The sequence below is a fragment of the Dysidea avara genome, chromosome 10 (genome assembly GCF_963678975.1).
Source record: "Dysidea avara chromosome 10, odDysAvar1.4, whole genome shotgun sequence".
Taxonomy (NCBI): Eukaryota; Metazoa; Porifera; class Demospongiae; order Dictyoceratida; family Dysideidae; genus Dysidea; species Dysidea avara.
Window position 1 is genome coordinate 5,450,580 of NC_089281.1, and position 8,232 is coordinate 5,458,811.

Sequence of the window (8,232 nt, forward strand, 5' to 3'; positions counted from 1 at the left end):
TAGTGTTTGTACGTTCTTTTATCACGCTTTCACACCTTATTTATAAGACATCTGCCGATTATAAACGCTCGCATGGGGCGTGGCACTAAATGGACTCTAAAAGATTTCTGCTTAAAACGCCTTCCCTAGGGAACTTACGGGTCTGCACGCTTTCACAACTTGTTTGTCAGACATTAGGGCTTGTGTCCACATCATGTCTTCAAAAGTTATTGTAGGGATTAGAGGTTTGAATGGAGAAAATACGAGTAGGGCCAACCAGAATTAGATAATGTCAGGCCTAGATGGCTGGTACAAACACGGGTAAGATGGCTGGTATAACATGACGATACGTGTAATACAAGGTAGAGAAATAAAGTGAAATATGTCTAAATACGGCTATATTTTTTATTTTAGCAAGGTCGCAAGAAAACGACGACTAAAGATTTTTTTATTATGTAACCCAATACAAATCCATTGAGAGATGTTGCATAATCCAGGGCTAATATTGTGAAACCGACCCTACACGTAAATAACTCACAGTAGTGGCCGCGTCTTTTAATAGGGCGTGCGCTTCGTAGTTTCTTGGCCGCGCGCCTCACTACCGTGAGTCTTGATCACTTTTTTTACTACTGATCTGATACCAAATATATTATAGGTGGAAATGGCAGATACTGATCTGTTACCAATACTTTGCCACAATGACATTACTCACAAGAAACAGTTACAGCACCAACTTAACCAATTAATCTTATTTCGTGACTTTAATTACTGCTTTTTCCACCATACTATAATACCTATCTTCTAGAATTCATGCCTAGCTATCTATTAGCTCTCTATTTCACATGCTATATATGCCGCCATCTTGAAAACCAATATAATTACATCATATGAAGCATTGGGTGGTATCAGGCATTTATAGCTTTACCTACTGCATACACAGGAAGTCTGGTACTGCCAAAGTAGGGCCGAAAGCAATACTAGTATCTGTGTCAATGCATCACTAATGTTGTGTACATATATTTTTAATGCTGTACGACTGTGACTACAATTGCAAGTGATTATACTGCCCAGTAATCATGATTATGCAATTAATTGCATTCTGTGTTGTATTCTGAGTTGTGTGCCTTCATTTAGAAAGGTTTACAGTCACTCGTCTCTATTTTGTGACCTGAGGCTCCCTTACTAGCATTGCTTATGATACAGGTAGATTCTAGGGTGACAGAAATTGGTTTGGAGTTTATTAGCTAATATGGCTCTTGACAGTACGGAGAATATAATTATATATAAATATATCATTTTCAATTAATCAATTATTTCAGTTTTTTGTGATTATTGCTTATCATGATTAGTGCTGCAATTGATTAATTGCATAATTGATATAATCACACAGCCATAGCTTTAGTTTTGCATTTATAGAAGGTTTGTCTTTATAGGTTACCTTCACATACCATTCCAGTAGAATCTAAAAGATATGAAAAGCAGCAGGTTATTAATGACTTGAAAGAAATGCTGGCAAGCAAAGCAGTGGAGGGATTGCCCACTTATTTTGTTACTCTTCCTATGGAGTTAATACATAACCACAAACTGATAGGGGCAACAAGGCGAATGAATTCTGACATCAGAAATAAAATCCGAGAGTTCGTATCTGACAATATCACTAATGCCAAACTTATAAAAGTCTTTTGAGAAAGTACGTGCAATGCCAGTATTCATCAGATGCTGTAAAGTCACATGTCAACAGACCGTTCCTATTATCCACCAGTGTTGAAGCCGGGTCACTACTGCTGACCCAGATGACCCACTGACCCGGATAACAATCCGGGTCAGACCCAGATTTGACCCAGATTAATTAAAGCCGAGACGTGCGATAACAGCTATGTTTCGTTTATAGTCTCAAGCAAGCAAGACTACGTTTTGAGCGTTCAATTCATGTTGAGTAAACTAGTAGTTATGTGATAACTAAGCCGGTAAGTTTATAAATCTAAATCAGTCCGTGGGTTTTGGTTCCATGTAGCTACTGTGAGTTTACAGACAGCAATTGGGTGTGGCTTCATGCATACCTTGTATTACAATTTCCTGATATATTGAAGTGGGTGTGGCTCACAAAAGAACATATATCCTACTGCAAGATTTGACAATATACAACTCTTACAATAATCAATTAGTGGGCTTGGCTCCACGTAAGCTTGCAGACAGCCAACGGACAGACTTTTGTGCTACAGACTGCACTTACTAATAAAAAATAAATAAATGGGAGTGGCTGAGCGTATGTTTGTAATGCAATAAGTGGGAGTGGCTCACAAAAGAGCTACGCGACTAGCGATAAGTTTCCACGTCGTCAAATGAACAATTTTGTTTCTCACGTGATCCAATCCGAGTCAGACCTGGATAATTTGTAAACCCGGATGACCTGGAGAATATGTGACCCGGATTACCCAACCCGGTTTCAACGCTGTTATCCACATGAGCGGGACATTACCAACTGTGTACACAGTATCATGTCAGCTGGTAAATATTCCCATTTAGATCAATTAATTTGGAGAAGGTAGTCACAGACTGGATAGTTAGTGATGCAACTAAATCAATTGAAGAGAGGACTAAAGTATACTACAGGAAGTCCAGCACAGAATTTGGAGGTGATGCTTTGTTGTCTGTTGAAGCTGTTATAGGAACTATAGCAGAAATAGCAGATGTTTCGAAACAAGGGTTTAGTGGTGATATTGATCATGACACAGAAAGTGAAGATGCGGAAAATGAGACTGATCTTTCTCAAGCTTCTAAGTACTTTTCTTGTCGTATATCAAGAACCATAGCAGCAGAAATTACTTCTGAAGTATGGAAATATACTAACTCTGATGGACGCAACGTACAAAACCACTAAGTATGCTGTACCACTCTTTCTTTTATGTGTGAGAAGCAGCTGTGGTTACATACCCGTGGCACGTTTTATTATCGAACAAGAAAGTGCCTTCCATATAGCTGAAGCTCTAAAGATCATATCACATTGGAATAGTGGTTGGGTTCCACCATACTTTATGATTGATTACAGTGATTCTAAGTTGAACGACATCACCACTGTGTTTCCACAAGCTGAAGTGTATCTTTGTGAATTCCACCATGAACAGGCTTGGAGTCGATGGATAAGAAGTGGTAATAATATTGAATGTGCATGAATTGCATTGTTACTCTGCCTATGTATAGGAAAGAACTGCCTTCTGGATGATGAAAGAGAGCAACTTTTACATTTGCTATGAGAAGTAGCTTTTTCTGGAACACAAAGGCAGTATCAGGCAACTTTGGATGCACTATTGGCCAGTAGTGTATACAAAAATCATCCCCGTGTTCAATGCTATTTAACAACCAAGTGGCTTGGTTGTACAATGGTTAGCGAAATTATATAGGTATTTCTATATATACATACACACATACAATATTTTTGTGTACCATTAGCTGGTAATTTGTGAAGGTTTACATTTTTATTTTTGGATATTTCGAAGAGGCCCTTTTCTTTGACAGTAAATTCCCATGTCTGGGTATTCACCAAAAATAAATTCCCACCTTGAAGTGCTTTTATGTGATCCACGTTTTGGTGTATTCCTTGAGTTTTAGCTATATACTGTATATAATATGGTCTGGTGCTTGTTGCCAGATAATCATTAGTGCAATTTGTACATTGTTATACCATATCAAAATGTAACTCAGTATTAAATGACGATATTGGTTATCATTACTGTGCTGATACAGGTTGTTTGGGTTTTCCATCATACCTGACATTTCCTGTGTGTATGTCTGTGTGTATGGTGTGTATGTATGTATATACGAGCTTCATGTTGTATGAATTATGTTATAAATGATCCTTTTACCCAGTTGAAAGTGGCAAAGGCTTGCATGCATATGTGTAATACAAACTTGGAAAACAATAAGAAATGTATGTACCATAGTGAGAATGTCCTAAAAACTTTCTATAATTGGTGGCCTATTAAGGACAACAAGTGAGTGTCATTTCAAGATTAATTAATTAATTCGTAAATAAATAATTCATCAATTAGCTGTTTCCATTTTGTTTTAAGACAATGTAATATGGTTTTAGTAATGGCAAGGTGAAATTTTCATCCTACTTTATTTCACAAAATCATTAGCCATTTTTAGCAATTTACTATTTGTTTAAACTAATTCATCAGGCTCTTCAACTAAATTGAGACGAGATGTGTATGTTATATCAACATTTTATTTACAGAGATGGTGTGATGCTTTTCGCAGACCAGGATACCACTCCAGTGTGAAGACCAACAATGGGGTTGAATCGTTAAATAAGTTGTTTAAGCACTGTACTATTACAACAATTTGCACACAGACAAAACAGTTACTGGTCTTTGCCAAATCATGTGGGATAGTTTTCTTCCTGATACCATTCACAGATATACCATTGACAATGTGAAATTTTCTTCAGATTTCAAGCTTTATGATGAAAGTATTCCTCCATATTTAAACAATCGACCACAGTGGTTTGTAAAGCACTGTATGTGGCGGCTACATGCTGCTACAAGATTCGCTGGTGAAGATATTCAGATACTAACTGCATCTACATTCATTATCAGGGGTCAGAGTTTCAAACAGCAGCAAGATTCAAATGAAAGAAATTCTTATAAGGTGTTCCTAGGGTCTGATGATGAGTACCCAACCTGTGAATGTGTAGATTTCAAGCAACACTGCTTACCTTGTAAGCACATGTTTGCTATCTTAACAGTAGTTCCTGGCTATTCATGGGAGTCCTTACCTGTTTGTTTTAGTACTAGTCCACTTTATAATATTGATGAATCGGTGTTTTCTGTAGACCAGAAACAAGATCTGGTGTACAATCTTTCTACCCCAGTCAATCAAAAAAATTCTGTTGGATTGAGTGATCAGTTGAATGATCAGACTGGTGCTGCTGGTGAAGATCACACAATGGATATCATGTGTACAGAAGACACAATAGATCTAGACATATCATCACCTCACACACCTCAGATTGCACTGCCACAAGATGAAGGGAATTCTAAGGCTATAAATTCACTGACAGTATCGCTTAGGTCTAACCTTCAATGTCTTCAAGATTTTTCTTATTTATGCAAAGAAAACACGTCTCTTACAACTGTTAATAACTGCATTGAATCTGCTTTACACACTGCAAACTCTTTTCTAAAAAGAGAAGGTGGGCTTACTCTACAACCCACACCTGAAAAACGAAGGAAAGTGAGCAAAGAAGGCAAACAAGCTACGATGTCTTCCTTCCCATAAATGCAAGAGAAGACTAAGTTTGTTTGATCGATACAAAAATCGTGTTGGTAAACTTGCTGATACTGTGAAAGCTAGTTCGCATATTTCTATACCTGAAGCTAAAGCGAAACATATCAAGTAGGTTAAAAGAAAAACAATAATTATTGTGAAAAAGTATCACAATTAGGCCTGAGCCAATTATGCTTTGAAAATTGCCTATTATGCTTTTGAGCAGTGCTCAAAAATCCAGCCTATTATGATCAAAATTATTCTCTCAAAATCAAGATTATGCTCGAGAGCTGACCGTTTTATTAGAGTATATCTAGACTGCTGTATTAGAGTAAGTGACTGCTCTATTAGAGTATCTCGATCTTATTTCCATAAAGTGTGAATAATCAGTCAAGAAATTGTAAAAATAATAACAATGCAAGGTTTTTGATATGAAATGCAGTAATAATGTGTAGTGTGTTCATGTTGTGCAGTATTTTGGCGCGCGTATTGCACGTTTTAATTAAAACTCTTGAAAATTGTCCTATTATGCTGGCATAATGCTTGATGCTTTTGCTAGCCTATTATGCTCAAAATTATGCCAGCATAATTGGCGCAAGCCTAATCAGAATATGCAGAAAGAAAAGCCAGAGAATAAAAAGGATTCAGTGAAGGATGCAGCAGTGAAAAAAAGGAGAAAAAGGTTACAGAAGATATTCAAATTGTTGGCATTTACATGCAGTGTACTGTTGATCCTTATAAGAGGCGACTAATGACTAATCTTGATTTTGAGATAATACTAAACTCAAATTGGCTGAATGATACTATTATCAATACTGCTCAGAACTGCTTGCACACCCAGTTTGAATTACCTGGGTTGTATGACACATCTCTAGGCCCTCATTTATCCTACCCAAAAGCTGAGGTTTTCCACCAGATTTTACATGACTCTAATCACTGGGTCCTTGTGTCCACTTTTGGTTCTCCTCACCCAGCTGTCAAGTTGTTCGATAGTAACTATCATGATAAAATATCATCAAGTGTTCAGAAACAAACAGTGTCAATTCTTCGTACATCAGTTGATAAAATTATATTCTTTGTGCAGTCTGTCCAACAACAGATGAATACCAGTGACTATGGTGTATTTGCAATTGTGTTCCTTGTCGAATTTCTCTTTGATGGCAATCCCACTACTGTCATGTTTGATGTTGGGAAAATGAGATCATACCTACATTGTTGTCTTAGGAGCAGAAAGTTTGATCACCCTTTCCCAAAGGTAGAAGGCGAACATGAGCATAACCTACCATGCAAGCTACTGATAGAAATTCCTGTATATTGTGTGTGTAGAATGCCATACTTTGAAGGTGATGATGAAGTCAGGGAACTTCAGATGGCAGAATGTGATCGGTGTCATCAGTGGTATCACAGAAGTTGCATTTCAGTGCCAGACTATGTTTTCAAACAAAAAAAAAACAGATTTTGGTTTTGTTCAAAGTGTTAACTGTTCATAATATGGTAATGATTTTTCAAGCTTCATGCATTGCTTTTGCAGCATTTAATTCTTAGTGTGTTTTGTGTTTAATTTGTGTGCATGTACATGTTTGGGGAGGGAACTAAGGGGGCATATATGCCATTAGTCGGGCCAGGTGGGGAGGGAACTGAGGGGACATATACACCTTAGTCAGACAAGGAGAAAGATAGTTTTGCAGGTCTAGCTCATGGGGGGAATGTAGAGTATCAATGACTGGATGAAAGGGGTTAACTTTTTGTATGGAGAGCTAGAGTCGGATTGCGTTTCACTTTAAAAGGAAACAACTCAGATAGCCAGCATCATTAATATTAGTGATGAACAAATCCTATATAGGGCAGCCATAGAGCTAAACGGCGCCAACATTATTCCAGTCCTCACAGAGGGGGCGCCGACATTTATGGATACTGCAGTTTAGAAACCTCTATGATGTCATGACATCAGATCTCTGATGATTAGTGAATCCCCATTTGCGTGACCAGGGGAGTTACACTTCTCGACTGGCACGTTTGCGTGACCAGCGAGGTACTCCTTCCCGGTTGACACATTTGCGTGACTACCGGGGAATTCAGTCCCGATTGGCACATTTGCGTACCAAAAGCAGGGAAACAAGGTAGTGACTGCGATGTAGTCCTTGGCGGGTGGTCGACACGGCTCACGTGCTGAGAGGAAAACTACCGTTTTCATTCGCTCCAAACATCAGACGACCCAGAAGAGCTTGTCATAAGGAGCTGTCAGTGGATACTGCCTCCAAGATGTTGTCCAACGTAGATCTACAGGCCATGGCTTTATCACACTTTCAGACCGTACATGTGCTGCTGCGAGCAAGTAAAAGGGCTGGTACCAGAAGTGATGTCATGCTATTTATGGAGTTTGTGCTTTTAAGTGCTGTAGTGCAAGTGTTATAAGGGGCAATACCATATGTTAATCAGTGCTGTTAATATACCTTGTGTGATAAACCTTGTTAGGGTTCAGCACAGGAGAGATACAACAACTCCAATGCTCTCAAACAACCAAGTGATACATGAGGCATGGTGTGTGTGATTTACAACATGAGGTGTTGATCAAGAATGTCTTATTACAGGAATAACTAGAGTACCGTTACCTAATATAAAAGTTACAAATAAAACAAATATAATAATATCCATGGTCTGTTACACTATCCCCCTCCTTTTAAAGGATGTCCCATCCATTTACTGTAGCTAATGTTGAACATAGTCATTAAGACGTGTAGGAGGTCTTCGCTATCTTACTGGATATCTGCGGATTGCATTTGTGTCCGTTGTTGGTAGTAATATTGGTATAACAGCATCTTCCATGTCATCATCGTCAATCAGTTCTAAGTTGGTGCCATACGGTTCTGATGTAGAGGGTGTATCTGTCTCTGCTTGTTGAGATGGTGCAGGCATGTTAGCAAGTGAAGTCTCATCCATTACATTTACATCAAGACACACGATAGTGTGTCGTACAGCCCAAGA